General features: G+C 44.9%; 1 protein-coding gene across 2 annotated transcripts in view; it reads left to right on the forward strand.

Moving 5' to 3' along the window:
- LOC137436839 (protein phosphatase 1B) overlaps positions 1-27,088 on the forward strand; it is a 74,263-nt gene that overhangs the window by 1,658 nt on the left and 45,517 nt on the right. The window contains exon 2 of one of the 2 annotated variants that reach the window (XM_078787155.1): positions 2,311-2,365. The exons of the other annotated variant lie outside the window; for it this stretch is intronic. The gene's annotated coding sequence lies outside the window, so the exon portion shown is untranslated. The remainder of the gene's footprint in view (positions 1-2,310; positions 2,366-27,088) is intronic. 2 annotated transcript variants of the gene reach the window in all.

Here is a 27,088-nt window from a genome sequence, read left to right on the forward strand (position 1 = left end):
CAACCCCCCCTGGCGTTAATTCAGCGATCGACCGGGATTCGAACCCAGGATCCTAGGATCCCAAGCCGGCACCCTAACCGCTAAGCCAACACCAAGGTGAAGAATCACTTTAAAATTCTAGTATCCTTGTCCAGATCTGGATTTTCACCAAAATTAAATAATTTCGTCCTTGTCACATACCCAACCTGTCCACCAAATTTCATCCGAATCTGTCCACAGCTTTTTGATATCTTGTTCACAAACAGACATGACACTCGGAAACATAACGTCCGTCCACCTTCGGTTGCGGAGATAATAATAATCAAAAATAAAGTATAAAAAACAAACGTGGTGATACTCACTGAATTTAACTAGTGAAAAACGGCGTTCACCTTTTCATATTGATCATCGCTTGTTTGTAGGAATTGCTATCTCTCTTGGCTTGCCTCTTGGGCTGCGTCATCTCAAAACCCTTCTATTGTAACAGTCAGTGATTTGCTCCAAGAATGCAAACAGAATCCCCACCCCCTCCCCGAAATAGTGTAATCACCCATTTTATTAACAGTTAATTTGTGCATTACATATAAAACTATCACTACCTTGGTCTTCTCTTTTCCTTGAGCAAATGCACTTCATATAGAAACTGCAGAGCTGTTCTTTTTGGGGGGGTTTTTTTTGGCAAGAAATATACTGAGAATATGTGCTTCTATTGTTCAGTAAGGGATGGTGGTGGAGTTTTGTGCTCTACAGAGTGCCCTTCTAGTTTTACTTGTTGGACATTTAAATTGGAGATGTAGTGTAACATGTGAGATTGAACAAGATATTGGGCTAGATCAATACCGGTCTTTCAAAATGACGTATGAATGCGAACGAGACCTTTTGCTCAATCGCCGTGTGTGCGTTTTCAGTGATGGACCAAAAGGTGCACTTTCCCGGTTATACTTGCCGGGCATTTTTAACATGCCTTTGCTGATGCAAATTCTGTAAATGAAATGGGCTTTTAAAGACAATTTTCAGCATTTAGATGAACGAGTGCAATTTCAAAGTGGTTAACCATAATTGTTCTTGTCTTGAATGCAAATCAGACTCAGAAATATAGGAAATACGAAAAATATCAGTGGATGAGGTGTCGAGGTCGTACCATTTCCTGTTCGTACAAGTCTTGGATAACACGGCAGTGGAGAGCACATGCACACACACACACAAACACACACTTCTCCTTTTACCAATAGATGCAAAATCTAGTATAATTTATCTTTTGGCCTCAGAACCAAACAAGAATATATATTTATAATGCCCATACAGCTCCCACTCCCCATCCCCATTTTCCTCCCAAACACAATTAATAACAATATAATTATTAACTTTCTCTATGCATTCACAAGCCCCAGATATGACCTTCACATCGGTGATAAGAAGCATGCAGACCAGATACGTTGTTTCCCTCGGGGAGGTCTGCCTGAATGGTGGGAATGACAGCATTGTCTTTCCAATTGCAGATTTCATTAAATAAATCGCCAAGACTGCCATATTCATACGAGGTAATCCCACAAGATTCAAAGTCCACTGACTGACAGGGATGATCAGGGAGATTGGATAGAAGGTGCCCATCCACAGGCCATCCACAGGCCATGCACAGGCCCAATCGGCAGGAGGTTTTGCAAGACAGGCTGCAAGATATCAATGTTTTGGCTGAGTTGATCAGAAAGCCTCTGGGGCAGATTACGTCATTTTGAAAGCCGTGTATTACTATTGCTAAAGTGTGAATAATACCAGCTCACAGTTTTTTTCGTTTAAATGTGCCCAAAGCTAGGGAAATGTGGCCAGGGTGGGGATAGATAGGTCAATGCTTGGTATGTAATTAAGAAGGGCATGTTCTCTGATAGCGACTTGACCAATGAATATTGAGCCGCAGTGTTTTGGAAGTGTGTGTTAAGTTCTACAGAGGATGCAGAGGATTAAAAACCATGCCTGTATTTTTTATTATCATTAACCGTTGTTCATTCACATTTATTGAATATTTGTTGGCAAATTAAGAGGACATGAAACCTTGTCTGCTGTTTTGGCTATGTGAATAACAAATTGGAAGGTTCAGAAATTAAATTGAGTTTTCTCTGCCTTCGCTTCTTGTCTTGGAGGGTGTTGATGTTATCTTGAGGGTTTGTTATTTTATTGTTCTACCTCTTCATTAGGTCATCTCATCTTGATTCTTGAATTGATTAACTTGTAAAATGGGTCATGATTCCTGGATGTCTGTCCGGTCATCGTCGTCTGTCCTTCGTCCGTTAACTTTTTTGCTATTTTTCCTACTCCTCCCTTATCACCTGGCAGATTGTTCTGAAACTTGATACATGAATACAAGATAGAAGCCCACACAATCACTCAGGTTTCGATTTTTGAATTCCGGATCACGGGCGCTGCCAGGGAGGGGGCGGGGGATCGGGAACCCCCCAAAGTTTTGATCCCTTATTTACCAACTGATTGCTTTGAAACCCGATGCAACCCTTCTAGTTGATGATCTGCAGGATCGCTCAGTCTTAGATTTTTTTAAAATATGATATCAGGGGGATTCCCAGGAGGGTTAGGGGTGCTCCAGCCTCCCCCCTCCCATCCCCCCCCAAAATCTGCAAAGGTCTGAACTACAACCTCAAGAGATGACCGTCATCCCACTCGAGGCTATTTTTTTTAGAATGTCATGAACACCAGTGCATGTTAAGTGGGAGATTCTTTTTAGACAACTACAAGTCAACTACAAGTTACCGACCATGGTGAAGCATAAAATTCAAAGGAGGCTGAACTATCACTTTCACTCAATACCATCTTGAAGGGTTAATGTCGGTCCATATTTCAGCTGGGTCTAATACCACTATAAATCAGGATTAATTTAATCCTCCAGGAATTTAAATTTGGCCTTGCCACACACCAAAACCTAATCAGCTTGTTCTCGTCAACTACCCAACTCATTTGCCAACATTTGTCATAACTTGTCCATAACCTTTTCAAATCTCATGCTATATATCATTTTTGGCCCTTACACTCAATGGCAAAGAACCACTTTAAAAAAATTCTCGTATCTGGATCAATTCGTCCTTGTCACACACCCAAACTGTCCACCAAATTTTGCATGGCCCAGATGCAGGTCTGGCCCATCAGTGAGATACAGAACATAAACTGGTCATCCTGGTGGTGGAGGTATGTGCTCTACAGAGTGCCCTTCTTGTTTTGCTTGTTTTCCATGCTTTACTTAGCTTTACTGGTCGATTAAAAGAATCTTCGAAAAGTTGTCAACAATAGACCCATTGAAGAATGATCAGCAAAGTCTATAATGATCCATGTAAAATCTATGCTGACATTGCTCGTTCTATGCACCATTTAAACCAGCAAACGACATCACATGGCATCTTCTTAAAGTTTGCTGTGCAAGTAAATGGCTCAAAGGGAACTCCTGCTCATGTCAAATGTATGAATGTCGACACAGGAGTTAGAGCAAGGATTTGCTATTTTGGTGGTCTGTTATGTTTTCGGATGAATCCAGATTGCAATATTTCTTATCCAGTGGACACGCATTGGCACGGATTAGGCATTCTAAAACATTTGATCCAGAGATTATTTATAGCAAATGTTAAACACTAGGGAGGGCATGATGGTCTGGGCAGCTGTTTGGTATGCTGAAAAGACCAATTTCGTGTTCAACAAGAATTGCCTTTATTCTCAAGGAGATTCTCTCTTCTGAAAAACAGCCTCTTTCCATTAATCCAAGATATCACTCAATTTGCAACATAAACTGCAAGATAGATGGTGCCACTTTTCATACATCAAAATTAATGTATGAATGATCGTTTTAAGGCCATTTTCCCCGCTAGAGTGGGGGTTGGCCTTGCAGGCCCCATGACCTCATGGGGCCCTGTTTGAGGCAATGTTTTTATGGCCGGATGCCCTTCCTGATGCCAACCCTTAGTCGCCTCTTACGATGCGCAGGGATACGGTGTACCTATTCTAATGTGGTACACACCATGATCATTCATCCCAGCAAGCTGGTACTCAATTTGCCGACCTCGGAAGGATGACAGGCTGAGTCAACCACCCTGGTGTTAATTCAGCAATCGACCGGGATTCGAACTCAGGATCCTAGGATCCCAAGCTAGCGCCCTAACCGCTAAGCCAACACCAGGCTATAATCAAAAATTAATCAAAATTAAAAAATAAAAATTTAAAATTTTAATTAAAATCAAAAATCAAAATCAAAATTAATGTATGAAAGCATCAAAATTATTTTGCTTTTTTAAATGTTTCACATCCAATAAGTTAAGTTCTATGCAGTGACATGCGGAGGTTCACGACTTGGGAAAGTATTGACACTTGCTGGAAACTACATGGAAAAAGGCTAGAATGTATGCTGAGTTTTTCTTTCACAGTGGTGACTGGTGGGTGAAGTATCGTTTTGGGTGCGTTCAGTTTATTCTGGCAAGCCACTTTGAATCGAGATGTTCTTTGGTCACTTATATTGCTAGGTTACCATCTTAACTGTTGGCGTGATGCCTATAAAAGCAATCATGAAAGTATCTCCCACAAAGAGCAGAAGCATGGCCTGCTGTTCGTTCTCATTGCTGATAGGTTGGTTAGCAGCTTCTCTTCCACTTCCTCTCCTCAGGTATTGCTCCTGCTAATTCATCCTTTTGTCCCAACGTATTGGTATCCTGGCCAAATTCCCAGAATGGCTAGATATTGGCACATGGCTGATAACCATCTGAAAGGGCACAGCCATAATGAAGCAATTATTGACCATGGTGAAGCATAAACTTCAAATATAGATGCACTATCACTTTCACACAGTACCACATCGAAGGGTTAACGGAGGTCAATATCTCTCATGGGTCTAATACCACTATAAATCAGGATTACTTGAATCCTCCACGGATTTAAATTTGGCCCAAACATCAGCGCAGTAAATTTGCAGTAACGCCATACCCACACCATCGCTCAAGGAATATGCAAGTTATAAACCCAAGATGCTGTTGTATGAAAAGCCAGAACACAAACATAGGGGCAACACCCCTGGTGCTCACCTGGTAGAATAAACAGTATACTGCACCGACTTAGGGTATTTCAAACCAATTTCAATGGTTGCTTGAAGACAGGGCAGCATGTAGAATCATACTAACATTATCATAAGACTTTAAACAAACAAACAAAAAAATACCTAGTTTGGGGGGCAACCCTCCCCTCCCCCAACCCATATACTTCCTAAGACCCCAATTTTTCTAATGCTTTGAGCAAACATTGGTACATCACGGGTGGTGAAGGTTGTGGTCAAGTTTCATAGAAATCGTGTGTAGTTTCAGAGAAGAAAGCAAATACCTATTTTGGAGGCAACCCCCAGTAGAACCCCCCAAAGGGGCAGATTTTTTAAATGCCATGAACAAACTTTTGTACATCATGGGTGGTGGAAGTTGTGGTTAAGTTTCATCGATATTGTGTGTTTAGTTTCTAAGAAGAAAGCAAATACCTATTTTGGTGGGCAATCCCCCCCCCCCCCTCCACCCCCTACGCCCCGTAGACCACAAAAGGGGCAGTTTTTTTTTAATGCCGTGAACAAACTTTGGTACAGCATGGGTGGTGAAGGTTGTGGTGAAGTTTCATCAAAATTGTGTGTGTAGTTTCAGAAAAGAAAACAAATACCTATTTTGGGGGGTCAAACCTGGACCCACTTTGACCCCCCCATAGACTCCCTGAGACTTTGATTTTATTTGTGCCGTGAGCAAACTTAGGTACATCTCGAGTGATGAAGGTTGTGGTCAAGTTTCATCGAAATAGTGTGTAGTTTCAGAGGAAAAAGCAAATTCCTATTTTTGGGGGTCAAACCTGGATCCACTTTGACCCCGGTAAACCCCCTTAGACCCCGATTCTTTTTTTAAATCCCATGAACAAACTTTCGTCACAATACAACAAATATAATTTGTGCCAAATTTGGTCGCAGTCCCATGAGCGGTTTCGGAGAAGTTTCAAGTGTTTATGGACTGATGGAAGGACAACGCGCCAGCACATAAGCTCCCCTGAACTTCGTTCCAGGTGAACTAAAAACGGGTTATACAAGAAAATTGACATTAAATAAACTACACCACCTATGGAATGCTACTACATATAAATTCAATCACTCAACCAGGCAAGAGAGGGGGAAAGGCAGAGGATGGAGAACAAGTTGCAGTAGGACTTGAGCTTTCAACCATGAGGGTCCCCTGATGGACAGAAGGGAACCATTGAGCATTCCAGGTGCTACATGGGAGAGCTCAATATGAGATTCAAAAGACACCAAGACGCCAGGTTCCCTGCGAGGAAAGCACGCTTTTATCTCCCCTCACCCTTTTCCCATTGTCAATGGATGGGGAGGGACTAAGTTATAGTCTGGGAGGGAATGCAGACCATTCGCTTTCTTCCACATGCTGGAATGCAACAGGTACTCCAAATATTGACTCGGTCACTGATGCAGCACATCAATCACTGTCCTGCGTGCTGATAATTGGATGTCATATCAAATATGGACAAATCCTACACGTCCATGCAGATATCTGAGAAAGGTTGAATTCCCTTGTTTCTTTGATCTAATTGATGATCAGGTCTGCAGGATCATGTCAGATGATCAGGATCATGTCGGACCCCTCCACCTCGTAGTCTGCAGAGCACACAGTCTAGCACGATCTCCTATCGAGTTCCTTGTCCAGTTCACAGGGGCGAACAGATTGAGACAGGACACCTTAAACCTATTATCTGCAGTCGTGGCCAAAAATATTGGCACCCTTGCACTTTTTTCAAATAACTCACAATTTTCTCTAAAAATAAGTTGAAATTGACAAAAGGATTTGGTCTCCACAATTCTTTATTTCATTGTTAATATTACAGAACCTTTGTTTAAGATTCAGAACTTAATATATCCTTTTAAATCAGAAAATAAAAAGAAATGGCATTGACAAAATTATTGACACCCAAGACTTAATAATTGGTAGCACACCTTTGGACAAAATAACTGCAGTCAAGCACTTCCTATAGCCATGAATGAGCTTTTCTATACCTCGCTACTGGCAGTTTGGCCCACTCTTTTTGTCAAAGCTGCTCCAGTTTTCCCAGATTTGAAGGGTGCCTTCTTCCAACTACTGTTTTCAGATCTCCCCACAGGTGGTCAATGGGATTTAGATCTGTGCTCATTGCTGGCCACTTCAGAACAGTCCAGTGTTTGGTCTTGAACCATTCCTGGGTGCTTTTTGAAGTGTGTTTGGGGTCATTGTCCTGCTGCAAGACCCATGACCTTCGACGGAGACCCAGCTTTCTGACACTGGATTGAACATTGCACTCTAAAATCCCTTGGTAATCTCCTGATTTAATGATGCCATGCACACATTCAAGGCACCCAGTGCCACAGGCAGCACAGCAACCCAAAAACATCACGGAACCTCCTTCATGTTTGACTGTAGAGAAGGTGTTCTTCTCTTTGAAGGCTTCATTTTGTTTTATGTAAACATAGAGATGATGTGCTCCACCAAAAAGCTCTAATTTGGTCTCATCTGTCCACAGGACATTCTCCCAGAATAGTCCTTGAGCCAGACCAAAAGTAATGCTCCGGCGGGGGGAGTAATTCTCATTATGATTTTCCATTAGACCAATGTCTCAAGTGTCAGAAAAGGTGTGATGGACATCTGAGAATGGTAGATTAGTGCCCGGATGGACGCCATCTTTGAAACCACCCAGCTCGAAAATGCCCATTTGGTGGGGTACATTGTTGCACGTGTATCTGGACTTCTATACTAGCTATCGATGTGCGGTTGACGACTAAATATACGTCCGATGTGTACCGTCTAAATAAAAAATAATATGAAGCATTTTGTTTTAGATTAATTATTATAAAAATCAATTATCGAAAAAAAATCATATATTTTTCAATATTTTATTATTAGACTTGTACTTTTTTTAGTGAAACAACACTGGTATGATTTTCCAAATTATGCATTGTGCTACACCGTTTATCTGTCTATAAAAATAACTCAAAAACTAAAACATATCATCCACCACGAGTTTACAACAAATAAATGTAAAGAGGCATAAAATGACTTAGGCCGCCGCTGGCATTAGCTATTCTGACGATAACGCAAGTTAGGAATGTCGTACGGAGAGGATTTTAACACCATACGATATCTAATAAGCAGGCGGAAATTGTTACATAGGAAATCTGCACTTTGGTGGCCATCTTGGATTTCAAAATGGCCGCCAATTATATTAATTATTCATTACTAGAGTTTGGAAAGACGTATGGAGCTGATTTTAACACCATACGATGTATATTCCTAATAAGCAAGCGGAGGTATCATTGAACATGTCATGTTTTAGTCAAATAACACCGGTATGATCTTCCAAATTATACATTTTGCTAAACCGTTTATCTGTCTATAAAGATTTTCAGGCAATTTGGCCTGCATTATAATAGAGAACAACATATGCTATACAATATACAGTGCACACAAAGTTAATCATCAGAGTCGCCATCAGAGTCATTGGCATCCTGAGCCACGATAGCATCATCCTGCACCATGTTGGAGCATCCCTGCAGCTTACACACAACAGTGCACTTCAACCCATTCAGTATGCAGGGGCAATCTGACGGTCGACACGTCCTTCTGCATGTGCATGAGATGAGATTCAAGACGACATCTGGAGCTGGTCGACCCGCCATCCATCGGATTGTGAGCGAACCGCCATCATCGAGTTCCCAACCATGTCCTGCTGATGGTGTTGGGACGTCTGGTAGGTTTTCAAGGCTGCGTCGCCAGATAGCCGCCTGATAGTTGGCCCTAAGCGTATGCTGCATCAAGGAGTCTTCACAAGGCGGCAATTGTCCAGATTCGATCTGGCCCTTCTTTGCACAGAACATGTGATAACGGAGCGAATTAACACCGACGATCTTCGTGTTCTTGGCGTACAGCTGACACGTGAAGGCCTGAATGCTATTGAAGACGTCTGTTGGTACATTCCACGAAGATCCCAGATCTGTGAATGCTTGAAGATACAGCTCATTCGCTTGCACAAGCTTCAAAGCCTTTATCTTTCCTTGGCTAGCCAGAGCACTCACAGTGTCACACCCGCTCCATGCATGAAGCCCTGGCAATGCACTGCAAACTCCAGACCCCAATACCGCAGCCAACTTTCCAACGTCGATCATTCTGACTCGAACCTTTGTTCCTCGTCTGATGAAGAGCTGACTATCGATGGTTCTGCTGAGATGAAGACTGATGATCAGAACGTCGGTGTCATCTGCCACTAAGATGATCGTCTTGTAGTGGGTAGCGGTGTGCTTTGCGTGGAGAAACATACGCGTGTCTGCTTCCTCGTGGCTACATTCGAGTGCTTGCACCAACTTCCACCTATCGCGGGTCAGTACCACACATTTTTCACCACAGGTGACATACAGTGTTCTGTTGCCTAGCTTTTCGCGATTTGTTTCATGTTTCCACGACTCCGCCAGAAACACAACCAGTTTCTCCTTTGTCTGGCTGCAAGCAAGGAGACGCCGCCAGTTCATGATTTTGTGTGCGGGTCTGATCTCGCTGAAACTGATGCCTTCATTTGAACCGCGGTTCACACGCTCAGCTGCTTTGATGGATTCTTCTGTGTATGTGTCAAAGACAACATCGATGCGCTCACTGCCTTGACCAGCGTGAAGCGCTGCAGCAAGGATGCGGTCAGATAGTTCTTCGAACGTGTCGTTCTCGCCATGCATCTTTTGTATGAGAGCCATCGCATCAATTATTGTTGCACTTCGCTTGTCAACGCTCTCGGCTGGTTCCACAAGACCTTCCATGTGTTTCGCAAGTGCAGCTTTGTTCGTTTTTTTCATTGACCCATCAACGTTTGCCAAAGACCATGGTAACGGCCCTAGTGGGTGACAAAGGACAAGTTGCATGTCGAGGTTCCTTGTCTTGGCGATGAGTATCATGGTGGCAAACAGTTGTCTGTCAGCTCTCAGGACGATCTCCTTGTTTGTGCCCTTCACAACTTTCTGCTTGATCTTACCAAAGGTCTTCAAGTTTAGCTTGTTCAATGTGTCATGAAAGCCTGTTCCCTCTTCAAGACGTTTCTGGAAGCTTTGATACGCCGCTTCCCCCTTTTGCAGGGTGTTGAGTAGGTCATTAGAAACGTCCTCCCTCGCAGCCGCTCCGGTAGATATACTGAGAAGACATGACGGATCATCGGCGAATGGATTGGTCCAGTCATTTTCCAGTAGATCACAGATAGCTGTGACGCCAGACTCATCACGTTTGATGCGAGAAGTAGACAAGTCAGGGTGCTTGGCGTGAGATGTGTCGCTGCCATTCACAAGGATAGTTTCTCGTAGTTGCCTCAGTGCAGTAGCCCGATTTTTTGCAGTTAGATAGTATCGTGACACAGCCCCTTGTCGAAGACTAAAACCTCGTGTTCCTCCAGCTGTTTGCGTATCTTTGTTTACTGTTTATTCTGTTGTCTGATCAACAGCGATTCTGGCAAATGGATTCCCTGGTCTAAGCTGTACGGAGAAGTAGCCTTGATTGAAATGCCTGTACAACTCGGGGCATGTTTCGTGGAGTTGCGTCATCTGTGCATAGTACACTGGTAGATATCTAGCATAGTTCACCTTGTTCATTGCGAAACACCAAGGGATCACTCTTCTGACACAAGCCAAGTGAAGCATCCAGTCACCTTCTCTATCCGCACGAATCAACCCCAGCAGGGTCTCTACCATATCAATATACATCATCCAGAAGCGAGCCAGGTCTCCATGTTTGGTTCGCAGAAAATGTAGGTATTTCGCGAACATGTCAAAGCTCTGTACACATGAATCATCATCGAGAGCAGCAGCGAGAGTCTCGTGGCAAACATCCTCCTTGATGCTGCGAATTTTGAGGTCAGTGCTTCGAATCTGGGGTTCCTTGTCAGGATGATTGCTTTCTATCCACACCTGGAAGCCCTTCCAAATGATGCGCATTAGTGCCTCGTACATCAACTTGTGGAGTCGCACAGCACGGTTGTATTGCTTGCCTTCCAGAACCCTGTTGATGGAACCTTCAGCGATTACTCCTGACTCAACAGCTACATCCCGAAGGCCTGCATCTCCAAACATTTTCCCAATGCTCGACATGAAGTTACAGATGGTATGGAAGTTCCCCATCATGAGCACGATTCTTCCATATCGATCGACATCTTTCCATGCTATTTCGGTCGCCTTAGCAAATAGTGCCTGGTCTAGCACCACCGGTATACGCTCAAGCTGAAGTGATGACATGATGTTCAGAGCTTCTCTGAGGATTTCTTGCACTGTTGCCATATCTGTGGCAGGCGCGTTTATAGTCGGCAGGTAGCCAACTACATCTTCCGTCACCTGAACACGATCTCTAGTCATGATGTTGAAACCAGTCCACGAACTGATTGTCTGGTCGCATGGTTCCAGCATGCGAGTCATAATCCATACGTGATTTCGGCGCTGCGCAAGGGATGTTGCGCCTGCAAGAGTGTCAGAAAGATCTGCAGGCTTGATTGCAGGTGGGCCCTCTCGTTTCCCACCGTTGTATATTGGAACTAAATCGCTGGATGACGGGATAGATCGCTTCTTATCTGCTTTGGATACTGCCGATGGAGGTTGGGGCGGCAAACACGACTGCGACTTCGGTTGGACGATGATACCGTTGACGCGATGCGATGTTCCGCCACCACTCAGCGATTCCTCTAGCCTGTCGATGTTATCGAATGCTAATACAGTCGGGACCGAAGGGTGCACATGTGACGGAAGTGGTACTGTATCTTTCTCCACACTTGCTAATTTGTCTATGCATAGCGCTGTCTCGATTTCTTCCAGAACTGTGTACGAACATCCGTGCCCGAGTCGATTCAATATTCTGATGACCTCTGTATTACCGGTGAGCGTTTTCATGACCCACGGAAGTAGGACATGCTTCGATGTTCTGATGGTACCCCGGTGTACAGCATTGATGATATCTTGAGCCATCGACCATACCAGTGTGTCGGCACGCGCAGAGCTACCCCCACTCCCGCAAATCAAAGTATGCAGAAATACACGAAGAGAATCTGGTATCTTCACGTAATCTGAAGTGAGTTCTGCTGGCTGAGGCGGCCAACGTTCATTGTAATGAGCATCTTTGATCTGGTGTCGCAGTGAAGTAGCTGCACGCACAATGTTACTTTCACCGTCCGTTCGTTCAAATGCTTTCACTTCTGCTTTCAGGTTTACGCACTCTGCAGCAATCTCTCGCTTTGTCAGATTATCGGGCATCAAGTATACACGGTGTTTCACATTGAAGAAGATGAGCGATTCTCCAAACTCTCTTTGTAATGTGCGCTGCAGATTCTTCTTGATGGAGTCACGAACATCAACTGAAAATGTATCTGAAGACAGGATATCTGTTGCAACATCAACTATTGGAACAATCCTCGGGTTCAAGAACAAGTCAGTGCGAATGAAATTGAATATACATCGTATCATTTCTTTTTTCTCGATATTATCTTCAATGTCAGTTTCTACTTGAGGTTTTTGGGGCCGTGTGTAGTTTCTATAGCAGGAGAAGTGGTAGTGAGCCTCAGCTGCAACCATATCTCGTGTAGTCAATGCCAAAACTCTCTCATCATTGCGAGCTGTCGCAGCATCTCTTATTGTCTTATCTGCTCGAAGTTCAACAGCCAAGACAACTGTTTCACGGGTACGACTGCCTTTTATGAATTTTGAAGCACGCTGGCAAAAAATGCATTTATCATCGTAGACCGTTGAAGTTGATCCTGTCTCTTCCCGTGATGATCGCCGTCGCACCGCATCGCCAGTATCAACTGAAGAACTTCTAGCTGCATTGGTCAAAGTAGCTAGGTGGTTTTTGTGAGTGAAGTCTGATCTACAAGCCCTATGGTATAATATTGGAATATTAGGAAGTTCAACTGCGCCTTCTTGGACTAGCTTTAGAATTGGATAAAAGTTTCTAACTGCGGCTGCGTCACACAATGTCTTCCAAGAACTGTTGCCCGCTGCCTTGCTTAGTTCAGAGAGTGGCGACTTCTTGCTGCACAGGATGCACGTTCCGGACTCAGGTTCAATCTTCGCCCGTTTCGCCTCGACACCGGCCATCTCAGCTGAAAGAACAAAAAGACTGACGTTAGATTACTCCGATATCCGAAAAGCTCGCCAGCTTACATAGACATACTCATCCAAGTCAGTGAACATGTTAGATGGCGCCACAATACAACTCTATAATAGAGTTGTATGTGGCGCCATCTAACATGTTCACTTTTAGTTCTTAAGCCACCCACCCCCCCCCCCCCCCCCCTCAGAAATTAATCAGGTCACCGCAACAAATCTCAGACTGAGATATAGAATATAGAATATAGATATAGAATAGACTGACGTCACTTTCGGCACTGGGTTCTGTGGGTTGATTATCGGCGGGAAATTCCAACTGACATAGTTTAGGTTTGTGGAAAGTGCATGCCTTTTCATATATTTTTTGTGTACACTCGTGGTGGATGATATGTTTTAGTTTTTGAGTTATTTTTATAGACAGATAAACGGTGTAGCACAATGCATAATTTGGAAAATCATACCAGTGTTGTTTCACTAAAAAAAGTACAAGTCTAATAATAAAATATTGAAAAATATATGATTTTTTTTCGATAATTGATTTTTATAATAATTAATCTAAAACAAAATGCTTCATATTATTTTTTATTTAGACGGTACACATCGGACGTATATTTAGTCGTCAACCGCACATCGATAGCTAGTATAGAAGTCCAGATACACGTGCAACAATGTACCCCACCAAATGGGCATTTTCGAGCTGGGTGGTTTCAAAGATGGCGTCCATCCGGGCACTAAGCTACCGTTCTCAGATGTCCATCACACCTTTTCTGACACTTGAGACATTGGTCTAATGGAAAATCATAATGAGAATTACTCCCCCCCCCCCGGAGCATTCACTTCAAAAAATGGCCGGTTGGCTCAAGGACTAGAAGGACTTTGGCTTGTTCAGGTGTGTTTTGGTAAACTTCAGTGGGGCTTTCTTATGTCTCTCTCTCAGCAGCGGGGTCCTCCTGGGTATCCTACCATAGAACCCCCTTTCTTTGAATTGGCGACGGATGGTGCAAGTTGAAACTGTCGTACCTTGTGTCTGAAGGTCAGCTTGAATCTGTTTGGCAGTTGATCGAGGTGCTTTCTCCACCATTCAAACAATCCTTCGCTGCAATCTTCGATCAAGTATACTCTTGCGGCCACGTCCAGGGAGATTGGCTACAGTGCCATGGGCCTTAAACTTCCTGATAACATTGCATACGGTGGACACAAGAACATCAAGGTCTCTGGAGATGGACTTGTAGCCTTGAGATTGTCCATGCGTGGCTACAATGTTGTGTCTGACCTGCTCAGACAATTCTCTGGTTTTCTTTCTTTTCTCCATGCTCATTGCGGTACACACAGTGACACAAAACAGCAGAATGACTCCTTTTCTCGATTCAAACTGTTTGAATGAGTGATTTTTATATTGCAGGCACCTGCAACTCACCATAGGTGAGTTCAATTCCAAAGTAAAGGAGAATCACCTGCTTGAAATCTAATTATTTCTAACAACTTCTCAATTGTGCCAATAATATTGTCTGGGCCATTTTAGGATTTCTGTGTGGAATAAGCTAATATTTCGTAATTTTTTCAGCTTTTTTGGTTTTGTTCCACTGCAAACGAAAGAAATACATTTGTGGATACCAAAATAGTTTTTAATTTCAACAATTTTCTGGAAGAAATGGTGCATTATTTGAAAAAAGTGCAAGGGTGCCAATATTTTTGGCCACGACTGTAAGCTAGTGGGCACCCTCTCTCGACCTATGGGCGGGTGTACATGTGTCGGCCCACTGAACATAAATGCTTGCTTCGTGTCCACTTTCCAGGGAGTCGAAGAAACATAAAATTGTCAAGGATAGCACCGCGATAAATATAGTAAACACCAGGATGAGTCATGAGGTGAAGAAAGCGTGTGATAAAGACACCGCATAGTTATCACTAATATTGTAATATTGGAATGACCCTTCCTGCTGCTCCCGTAGGGAATGGGTGTACTTATTATCTAAATCGGACAATGCTGTCTCCCCATGGCAATACTGAGGACACCTTACCCTCAGCACATTCAGCTCTTTTGTGAGCCCCAATCTATATGTATATACAGTATCTTGTACAGCCTTTTATTTATTTACCTTCCATCAGATGTTTGTTTTTTTGTCCGCTTGCATGTCATTTCTAATTGCACGTTCACATATTTTGTGTGCTTTTTCTAGTTTCTAAGCTAATCCATAAACTAGATTAATCTAGCCAATGTTAATTTTTTTTATCCCATTTTATTTTTTGTAAAGAATATTATTTCTCAGGCCACATCTGATGATTTATGTATGCAACAGGTTTTTGTCATTGCATCTACTAGGAGACATGCATAAGGTATTATTAGACAGCTAAATACAGATGAGCTATGATGATGGATCAGTCCATGGCCTTACATACAGTGCCGTCAGAAAGTATTTACACCCCTTGACTTTTTCACATTTTGTTGTGTTGCAGCTTGCATTTAAAATGGATTAAATTGAGATTTTTTGGTCACTGATCCACACGTGATACCCACCCCATAATGTATGTGAAAGTGGGGAAAAAAAAAAAAAATTGTTTTTTTTTTTTTTTTTAAACAAATTAATTAAAAATGAGTAAATTCAAACAGTAAAGAAAGGGAAAGTACTAACAGACCTGCAGGATGTTAAAACCGCTGGAAGGAAAACTATGAAGACAACAACAAACAAAACTTTGTAAATTAAGAGATGATAAATAACATTACAGAATTGCTGAGTATAGAAGAGGATCCAGAAATTATTCGAGAAGAGGTTGCCAGTGTTATAAAGAGGCTGACTGAAGGAAAACCACCTGGCTACGATAGTGTCACAGCTGAAGAACTAAAAGCTTCTAGTGAAATAAGCATTGACATAATCTACCATTTGTGCATGCTGGTCTGGAAGAGTGAAGTATTTTCAGATGACTGAGATAAAGCCATCATTACCCCCGTTTACAAAAAAGGAGAAGTTAAACTGAGAACAACAGAGGCTAGTCACGCATGGAAAATCTTAGCAACTATTATTCTAAGAAGAATGATGAAGAAATTAGATGAAATACTTGACGAAGCACAAGCTGGATTACACCCAGGAAAATCAACAGTTGACCAATTAATTCACTAGGGTGTTTCATATTATTGGTTTAAAATTAAAATATGGCATTTTTGTTGACTTTGCTCATGCCCTCATTCCCATTGATATGGAAAGGATGTCTGCCAATTTATAGAAAGATCAGGTAATATTTAGAGGTTGCACAGTCTGCACACTTTTGAAATTTTACTCCAGTTCATATTAGAAGAAGAAGAAGATTTATTCGCAAAATAAAAATTAATAACACATCGAAAGAATTGTAAAACATTGAACATAACACAATGAAATTAATATAAGCATATTAATTCAACATATACAAAATAATTAAATGAATATAGGCATATTAATTCAACATATACAAATATTCACAAATGTTAATATTTATTGTAAGTATACCCCATCAATTAATTATTGACATACAACAACAACAACAACAACATGCATTTTAAGGCCATTTTCCCTGCAAGAGCGGGGGTTAGCCTTGCGGTCCCCATGACAATCTTCTCCATTTTGCCCTATTTTCTGCATCTCTCCTTGTTAAACCCCTTGTCCGCATTTCTTCTTCCACCATCTTCAGCCAAGTCTTTCTCGGTCTTCCCCGTCCTCTACTTCCTTCTACATTCATTTCCATCACTCTTCTCAACCAGTCACTTTCATCCTTCCTCAGCACATGACCAAACAATCTCAACCTGTTCCTCTTCACAGCATCAATCACAGGCTCTATTCCCATCATCTTTCGCAATTCATCATTTGTCTTCCTCTCTCTCTCAACGACACTCCGCACATCCATCGAACCATTCGCATTTCCACCCTTTCCAGCCTTCGTTGCTACTCTACATTCATGACCTACGTCTCGCTCCCATAAATCATAACACTTCTCACACATGCAGCATACACCTTTCCCTTCAGCTTCAACGACACTCCCCTCCTCATCAGCACGCCACTCAGTTCCCGAAACTTCTTCCATGCACATCTTACTCGAGCAACCGTTGCCGAGTCTGATCCACCTTCTCCATTCAGCATGTCTCCGAGGTAGCAAAATGTTTTCACACCTTCCAGCTTCACGCCGTCTCCAAGATCCAACTCAACATTTCCTCTATCTGCAGCTCCCTCTGTGCACACCTTACATTTGAATGTAGCTGCCACACTGGTTAATGACCCTCTCACACCACTACATTTTTGATGAACCCACTCAGCGCACATTGTACATTGAATGGAGTTCACTCCGACACCCTTCCTGCACACAGCACATGGCCACTTCCCAGTTCTTTCCACCTCACCACATGCTTTACCACTTGCCATCACCTTCGTCTTTCCTATATTCACCTTCAGACCTTTTGTTTCCATACATTCCTTCCACTTGTTCATCTTTTCCTTCAGTCCATCCATACTTTCCACAATCAACACCAGATCATCTGCATACAACAACTCCCACAGTAAACCCTCCTTTACGGTCTGAGCCAGCACCTCCATCACAGCTACAAATAGTAGTGGACTTAGTACCGACCCCTGATGCACCACTGTTCCCGTCCTTTGTCCTTACAGCTGTGCGCGCTCTTTTGTACATTGTGTTACGTGGTCCTCCCGGTAACTACCTGGTCTCGGTGACCCCCGGACCGTGAGAGGAACTCCGCCAGAAAGATCAATGATTTATACGCTTTCGTAACGCAATCGATATGAATTCCAGTCAATAAGAAACCCCACACCAAGGATCCGGAATAATCAATAATATATTCCCCGAGCAATCAACAATCAACAACCATCAACAATCAACAATCAACAATTGATCACCAATATTATTAAGATGGCCATCTTATATATGTGTGTCCCCTTTCCCCACTCCCGACCCCTTGGGTACTCACGACCCCTTTGGTCTCTGTCCCTCACAATGTCTCTGGGCCCCTCCTGACCAAGATGATGGTCGGCTTCTCCGCACACGGGCGGTTGAACGAACCCCGGGCGGACGTGCTCCCAAACGTGTACGTCGCGCACCGGGGACAGCTGCTGCAGCGCACACCTCCTTGCCAAGCAACGGGGCAAAACCAAGTGTGGCTTGCAATGCGCGCGAGGCCCAAGGTACGACCCGTACGCGTCCTTGTAGACGGTGAGGCGAACTGTGCCGGACGCTGGGTTCCGTGCACGAACCCACGGCAACTTGACGTGTCAAGGGGTAATTACCCCGCGCAGGTAACTCCTTTTGTCAGATGGGCTTTCAAACGCAGCGTCCTCCACGCTGCTCTATATCGATCCCAACTCGCGTCGGAGCTGGGCGAGGAAGAGGAAGAAGATCCTCGCTTCTCCAGGACCTCGTGTCTTTTCTTCTTCCGTTTCCGGTCTCCTTTTTCCCAGAAGGGCTCCTGACCCTTTAATCACAACAACCTTCAATCGACTACACATTAATAAGCAAAGACCTGAATAGTAATTCACATACATTCACATAAATCCGTAACAATTGCCATCACAACTCTGATCAACCATTCCTCCACTTCTAACTTCCTCAATGCCCATGTCAATACTTCTCGTGGAACCCTATCGAATGCTTTCTCCAGATCAACAAACCCAAGAAACAACTTCTTCCTCTTCTCCATGTACTTCTCCTGCAACTGCCTTACAATAAAAAGCACGTCTGTCGTTCCTCTTCCTGGCATAAATCCAAACTGCATTTCGTCGATCTTCACCTTCTTCCTTATCCTCCTCTCCAACACCCTTTCCAATACCTTCATTCCATGCTCCAATAACTTTATCGCTCGGTACGAGCCACACTCCAGAGGGTCACCTTTCCCCTTGTATAGAGGGACAAGGGTACTCAGTTCCCAATCCACTGGAATGCGACCTTCTTTCACCACCAGCTGACAGATCTCTGCCATTCTCTTCACACCCCAACTTCCTACTGCCTTCAACATATCTCCCACAACTCCCGTCGGCCCTCCCGCTTTTCTACTCTTCAGTGCTTTTATCGCTTCCTCAACTTCCTTCTCAGTTATCTTCTCTGCCGGTCCTAAAACTGGGTTACTCTCTATGTTGCCATCCCATTCATTCTCTGTATTCAACAGCATTGCCATATATCTTTTCCATCTTCCTTTAATTCCATCTGGGTCCACAACGATTTGTCCCACTTCATCCTTCAAGCAACTCACCCCCATCACATCACACCTCTCTTTCGCTATCTGCTTTGCAATCCTGAATACGGCTCTCTGACCCTCTTCCGAATCCAAGCGTTCTCCGAACATTTTCCTACATGTCTCCTGCGCCTTTGCTACCTCTTTCTTTGCAGCCTTCTTGGCTGCCTTATAACTTTCATGCTCTGCTTTTTCTGCTCCCGTACCATTCGCCTTCTGCCACTCCTTGAACGTCTTCCTCTTCTCGTCAATCCTCTTTCCAACTTCATCATCCCACCACCATGTTTCCGAGTGCCTCGGTGGTCCTTTTGTCTATCCACATACCTCACCAACGGCTCCCAACAGACTATCTTTCATTGACATCCAACCACGTTCAAGCTCAACCACATCATCCTCCACCCGACTCAGCCTCTCTTTTAATGCCTCCCTTGCTGTCACCTCTTTCAACCTCCACACCTTCATTCTCGGTTGGTACTTCACCCGCCGAGCTCTCATCGCACCTTTCACCCTTGTGTCTTTTCGGTCTTTGTCGAAGCTGTTCCATGCGCTCACGCTTTCAAAGCTAAGTGATCTTTCACAATTGTGTTTTTCTCGAGACTGTATCTATCTTTCGGTGTGTGTACCTATAGCGTATCTTTTGGAAAATTTTCGGTGCTAATTTTTCGTACATGTATACACAATCGTCGGTTCATGCGTATCGAGTATTCTGAGGCCTAGTACTCGTAGGCTTTGGCTACTGTACCGTCTCCGACCTTGTGGTTTTGTTTTTCTCTCAGCGATTCGTCGAATGCGCTGCAATTATTTTCGTTCTCTGTTTCGTCCCAGTCGTTCACCCCATACCTCCTTGTTTAATATCTCTACTCAAAAAAAAAAAAAAACCCCAAAAAATATTTCCTTCTCAGGGCTTATTCGTTTATTTGTTGTTCTTATTTGTTCGTTCGTTCTTCGTTCACGTTGTTCGCGATCACGCGATCACGTGGTTAGAAATGTATAATCTCTCCCCTGAACAACTATTTTCTCTCATATATTATAACACCTTTTTCTTTTTCTCCGACAAAAGGATGCTTTCGTCTTGCTCACCAAATCTATTCATTCCAAAAAATATACATAATACCATCTCTTACAGTTCCTCCTTTCTACATTCCCTAAACTATCCAGAACTCCACCCCTCCTTCAGTGTCCTCAAACGTATTTTTGACTCGAAGGTCTCAAACTCATTTTGCAAAAAATGTTCGTTTCCCATGAATCGTACACACTTCAAAATCCAATCTCACCCCTCCCCTCCAAATCTTCCCCATCCCCCCTTTCCTCCAAAACTTCCCCATCCCCCCTCCCCTCCAAAACTTCCCCATCACTGCTCCCCTCCAAATCCACCCCATCACCCATCCCTTTCAAATCTCCCCCCTTGCCCCTTCCCTCCCCTCCCTCCTAAACTCCCCCCACACCCCTCCCCTCCGAGACTCTCCCTCGCTCCTCCCCGCCTAGACTCCCCTCTCACCCCTCCTCCTCAAAGCATCCTCCCTGCTTCTTCCCCCTTCCAACCTTCACCTTCATCTCCCCCAACCTTCTGCCTCGCTCTTCCCCCTCCTCAAATAACACCTCACTGTGCCTCACCCAATCTCCATCAAACCTTTTGTCCGCCCCATTCTTCCCTTTCTCCAAGCTATTCTGAAATCACTGAAATCTCTGACACACCTTCAACAGCTCTCCCTACCTCTTCCTCCTCTTCCACATCTTACCCTACCCCTCCCCCCCCCCTGTTCTGTACCCGATGCTCCCCCTTCCTCTTCATTAACGGTATGGACCTCAAACATCCGGGGCCTTCGCTCAAACTTGACTGATCTCTCCATACAGGTTGCTTCTGACAAACCAGATGTGATCTGCTTAACAGAAACTTTCCTCCTTCATGATGTCTCTGATGCCTTGGTATCTCTCCCAGGTTACTCCCTCCTCCGGTATGATAGACCTGAGCCTCGTCCTGGAGGTGGGGTTGCTATCTTTATAAAAAACTCTCTTCCTCACTCGCCCTCCACTGCCCTCTCTCCACCTCACCCCCAGGAATACCTTTGGCAACGGCTTCCCCTTCGCTCCCACCTTTTGTTCATATGTGTGTTGTACCGTCCACCAAACAGTGATGATTCCATCTACATCTCGCTGTCTGATAATATGGACCAACTTCTATGTACCTATCCCAACTCTCTCTTCCTCATATGTGGTGATTTCAATTGTCACCATGCCAGTTGGCTGGGTGTGGGTACCTCTCTCACCAGCCATGGCTCTTCAGCAAAGGACTTCTGCGACTCACTGGGACTGACACAATCTGTCAATTTCCCGACCCGGATCTCAGTCAACGGAGCATCTTCTCTTCTGGATTTGTTTATGACTAACTTCCCTGAAAATGTCTGCTGCTCTTCTTCTGCTCCAATCGGCTCATCTGATCATGTGGTTGTCAAAGTGGACATCTCTCTGACCATTCTCAGAGAGCCTCCTCAGCGTCGACGAGTCTGGCATTTCACTCAGGCCAACTGGCACGGTCTTCAAGCAGCCATCAATCATCTGGACTGGTCTCCCATCTCTACCGCCTCTGACATTAACTCATCCTGGGAATTCTTTCAAAGTAAATTGCTCTCTCTCATGCACAGATTTATCCCATCTCGTCTTCAGTTGTCATACCCTTCCTCCCGTCCATGGTACACGGAATCTTGTGGTGAGGCTGTTGCCCTGAAACAACTTGCTTTCGTCTCCTGGAAAGCAAATCCAACGGAAGGAAATCTCATTTCCTTTCACAAAGCCCGAAACAAGTGTGTGTCCACCCTCAGGAGAGCCAGGAAACAATATCTCACCGTTCTCAAGACCGAACTCTCTTATCTGTCTCCCTCTTCCAAATCCTGGTGGCGTCTGGTCAAATCTGTTTCTGGTGTTTGTTCCCCCTCCATTCCCTCCCTCACCTCAAACGGCTTAACGGCTGACTCCGCACGTGAAAAAGCTGAATGCCTCAACTCTGTGTTTGCCTCTAAATCTTGTGTCCCAAACCCATCCCTCTCTGTACCCACCGTACCCAGTCGTACCCAGCTGCTCCTGGACTCTGTGTCCTTTCCTCCTGACAAAGTGGAAAAGTTTCTGTCAACCCTCGACTCTGATTCTGCAACTGGTCCTGACGGCATCAGCCCACGGGTCCTAAAATCATGTTCTTCCGCTCTTTACTCCCTCTTTCTGTTCTCTTCACCCTCTCTTTTGCTCAAGGTCATCTGCCATCTGCTTGGAAATCAGCCAACATCACCGCTTTGCACAAAAAAGGTGCAAAAACAGATCCTAGCAAATACAGACCAATCAGCCTTCTCCCAATTATCAGCAAAGTCATGGAATCCATCATTGCTTCAGATATGAAATCTTTCCTCTTCTCCAATGGCTTGATCTCTGATCATCAATTTGGTTTCAGACCTGGTCACTCCACTCTGGACATGCTGCTTCTGCTTTCTCAACAATGGATGGAGGTCCTCAACGCCAAACAGGAAATTAGAGCTGTCTCCCTTGACATTTCACGTGCCTTCGATACGGTCTGGCACCCCGCTCTGCTCACCAAACCCTCCTCCTTTGGTATCCATGGAAATCTCCACGCATGGCTGGTGGACTTCCTCTCTGGTCGTAGTCAACGTGTGACCCTGAATGGGTTTCTCTCATCTCCTCTTCCTGTTCAGGCTGGAGTTCCCCAAGGTAGTGTTCTGGGCCCTGTGCTTTTTCTGGTCTTCATCAATGATCTCTCTGACTCTCTTGAAAATCCTCTCTATCTCTTTGCTGACGACTCTACTCTCTGTCGCTCCATTCCTCATCCCTCAGATCGGCAGTCTGCAGCCTCCTCACTCTCTGCAGACCTGGACAAAATCACAGACTGGGCAAACAAATGGAAAATGTCTTTCAATCCTGATAAATCTCACACTCTTACGATGTCTCTCCGAAAAGACCGACTGGAAAACCCTCCCATCCACTTTCTGAATAATCCTCTCCAAGAAGTTCTGTCACTCAAGCTTTTGGGTCTCACTATTTGCCATGATCTTTCCTGGGAAAACCACATTTCAAATCTGGCCTCCAAAGCCAGTCGCCGACTGGGCATCCTCCGTCGTGCGAAGTCCTTCGTTGGCACACCTGAGCTCCTCACCACATACAAGGCTTTCATCCGCAGCTCTATGGAATACTGCTCTCCCCTCTGGTCTGGTGCTCCTGCCTCACACCTAGCCCGTCTTCACGCTGTTGAAACCAAAGCGTTCAGAATCATTGGAATCTCCCGCGATGAAGCTAACTCCAAGGGCCTTTCACTCACTCACCGCAGGCAAGTTGGTGGTCTTTCCGTCTTCTACCGACTCCTCTCTGGCATTGCCCCCCCAGCTCTCTCTGGGCTCTGTCCCCCAAATATTCCTACAGGTCGCACAAGATCTGCCTGCAACCCTCTTATGGTTAAACTGCCAAAATCAAGAATTTCTGCTCACCTTCACTCCTTCATTCCTCTTTTCTCCCGCCTCTGGAACAAACTCACTCACTCTCTTCAATCCCACTCCACCCTCCAGGTCTTTAAAACAGCTGTTCACCACCATCTCTTATCCTCCCCCATCCAAAACCTTGATCTTTTCTACCCCCGCTAATTTCGGTCCCCTTGTGTTTTATACCTCTCCCCTCCCCGCCCCCCCCTTCCCACGCCTCCTGCCCCCAAGCCCTCTCCCTCCCACACTTCTCCCTGCTCTCAAATGTTGTGGTTGTGTGCTTCCCCTTCTCTCCCCATCTTGTCTTCCGCTCCCTCTTTTTGTATATTTTGTTTGTCTGGTTGATTTGTTTGTGAAATAAATGTTAGATCTTTCACGAGCCTCGATTCAGTATACAAAAAAAATAAAAAAAAAATGTCGCAGACAACCAAGTGGTGCTGTGAAACAGCCTCCTCCCCCGGGATCACCTTTGTGTCCTGGAGGTGCCCCCTATCTCGCCTACGCACCATCAGGTAGTCAACGGTTGTCGTCGACCCACCTGACGTGTATGTAACAAGCTTTTTATCCCCTTTCTGGAACTGAGTATTACAAATCAACAAATCAGCTCCATCAGCATACTCCAAAATCCTTTCACCTTCTCCATTTCTCCCACCATATCCGTAACCCCCATGAACTCCCTCAAAACCGTCCATACTCCTTCCCACATGTCCATTTAGGTCTCCTCCTACCACAACAACTTCCTCATCTTTCACGTTTTCCATCAGCTTCTCTATCGCACACCAGAACTTGGCCTTCTCTTCATCGCTCCGACCAACCTGCGGAGCATATCCCGAGATGACGTTCACCAAGAGCTTTCCAATCATCATTTTCACCATCATCAACCTATCACTCACTCTAGTCACACTCACCACACTGTCTACAAACTCCTCAGAAAACAGGACACAACACCATTCATGCGCTTCGGGCACCCTTTTTATTTTTTTTAATTTTTTTTGTATACAAGATCGAGGCTCGTGAAAGAGCTAACATTAATCACACAAAAAGACAAACCGACACACAAAACACAAAAAACAAGGGCAGCGGCAGACAAGATGGGGAGAGAGGGGGAAGGACACAAAAGAGTGGGGGAAGAGGGGGAAGGACACAAACACAACATTTGAGAGCAGGGACATCGGGAGGACTTGGGGGGAGGTGGGAGAGGATTAAAACATTGAACACTGCAAGGACTCTGGGGTGAATTACCGGGGGTAGAAAAGATCAAGGTTTTCGATGGGGGACGATAAGAGATGGTGGTGAACAGCTGTTTTAAAGACCTGGAGGGAGGAGTGGGATTGAAGGGAGTGGGGGAGTTTGTTCCAGAGGCGGGAGAAAAGGGGAATGAAAGAGTGAAGGTGAGCAGAGAGCCTAGACTTTGGCAGTTTAACCATAAGAGGGTTGCAGGCAGATCTTGTGCGACCTGAAGGAATATTGGGGGGACAGAGCACAGAGAGAGCTGGGGGAGCAAGGCCGGAGAGGAGTCGGTAGAAGACAGAAAGACCACCAACCTGCCTGCGGTGAGTGAGTGAAAGGCCCTCGGCATTGACTACATCGCAGGAGATTCCAATGATTCTGAAAGCTTTGGCCTCAACAGCGTGAAGCCGAGCAAGGTGTGAGGCAGGAGCACCAGCCCAGAGGGGGGAACAGTATTCCATTGAGCTGCGGATGAAAGCCTTGTATGTGGTGAGGAGCTCAGGTGTGCCAAGGAAGGACTTCGCATGACGGAGGATGCCCAGTCGGCGACTGGCTTTGGAGGCCAGCTTGGAAATGTGGTTTTCCCAAGAAAGATCATGGCAGATAGTGAGACCCAAAAGCTTGAGCGACAGAACTTCTTGGAGAGGATTGTTGAGAAAGTAGATGGGAGGGTTGTCCAGTCGGTCCTTTCGGAGAGACATTGTAAGAGTGTGAGATTTGTCAGGATTGAAAGACATGTTCCACTTGTTTGACCAGTCTGTGATTTTGTCCAGGTCTGCAGAGAGTGAGGAGGCTGCAGACTGCCGATCTGAGGGATGAGGAATGGAGCGACAGAGAGTAGAGTCGTCAGCAAAGAGATAGAGAGGATTTTCAAGAGAGTCAGAGAGATCATTGATGAAGACAAGAAAAAGCACAGGGCCCAGAACACTACCTTGGGGAACTCCAGCCTGAACAGGAAGAGGAGATGAGAGAAACCCATTCAGGGCCACACGTTGACTACGACCAGAGAGGAAGTCCGCCAGCCATGCGTGGAGATTTCCATGGATACCAAAGGAGGAGAGTTTGGAGAGCAGAGCAGGGTGCCAGACCGTATCGAAGGCACGTGAAATGTCAAGGGAGACTGCTCTAATTTCCTGTTTGGCGTTGAGGACCTCCATCCATTGTTGAGAAAGCAGAAGCAGCATGTCCAGAGTAGAGTGACCAGGTCTGAAACCAAATTGATGATCAGAGATCAAGCCATTGGAGAAGAGGAAAGATTTAATATCTGAAGCAATGATGGATTCCATGACTTTGCTGATAATTGGGAGAAGGCTGATTGGTCTGTAGTTGCTGGGATCTGTTTTTGCACCTTTTTTGTGCAAAGCGGTGATGTTGGCTGATTTCCAAGCAGATGGCAGATGACCTTGAGCAAAAGAGAGGGTGAAGAGAACAGAAAGAGGGAGTGAAAGAGCAGAAGAACATGATTTTAGGACCCGTGGGCTGGTGCCGTCAGGACCAGTTGCAGAATCAGAGTCGAGGGTTGACAGAAACTTTTCCACCTTGTCAGGAGGAAAGGACACAGAGTCCAGGAGCAGCTGGGTACGACTGGGTACGGTGGGTACAGAGAGGGATGGGTTTGGGACACAAGATTTAGAGGCAAACACAGAGTTGAGGCATTCAGCTTTTTCACGTGCGGAGTCAGCCGTTAAGCCGTTTGAGGTGAGGGAGGGGATGGAGGGGGAACAAACACCAGAAACAGATTTGACCAGACGCCACCAGGATTTGGAAGAGGGAGACAGATAAGAGAGTTCGGTCTTGAGAATGGTGAGATATTGTTTCCTGGCTCTCCTGAGGGTGGACACACACTTGTTTCGGGCTTTGTGAAAGGAAATTAGATTTCCTTCCGTTGGATTTGCTTTCCAGGAGACGAAAGCAAGTTGTTTCAGGGCAACAGCCTCACCACAAGAATCCGTGTACCATGGACGGGAGGAAGGGTATGACAACTGAAGACGAGATGGTATAAATCTGTGCATGAGAGAGAGCAATTTACTTTGAAAGAAT

The sequence above is a fragment of the Myxine glutinosa genome, chromosome 11, assembly GCF_964187855.1.
Source record: "Myxine glutinosa chromosome 11, kmMyxGlut1.1, whole genome shotgun sequence".
Taxonomy (NCBI): Eukaryota; Metazoa; Chordata; class Myxini; order Myxiniformes; family Myxinidae; genus Myxine; species Myxine glutinosa.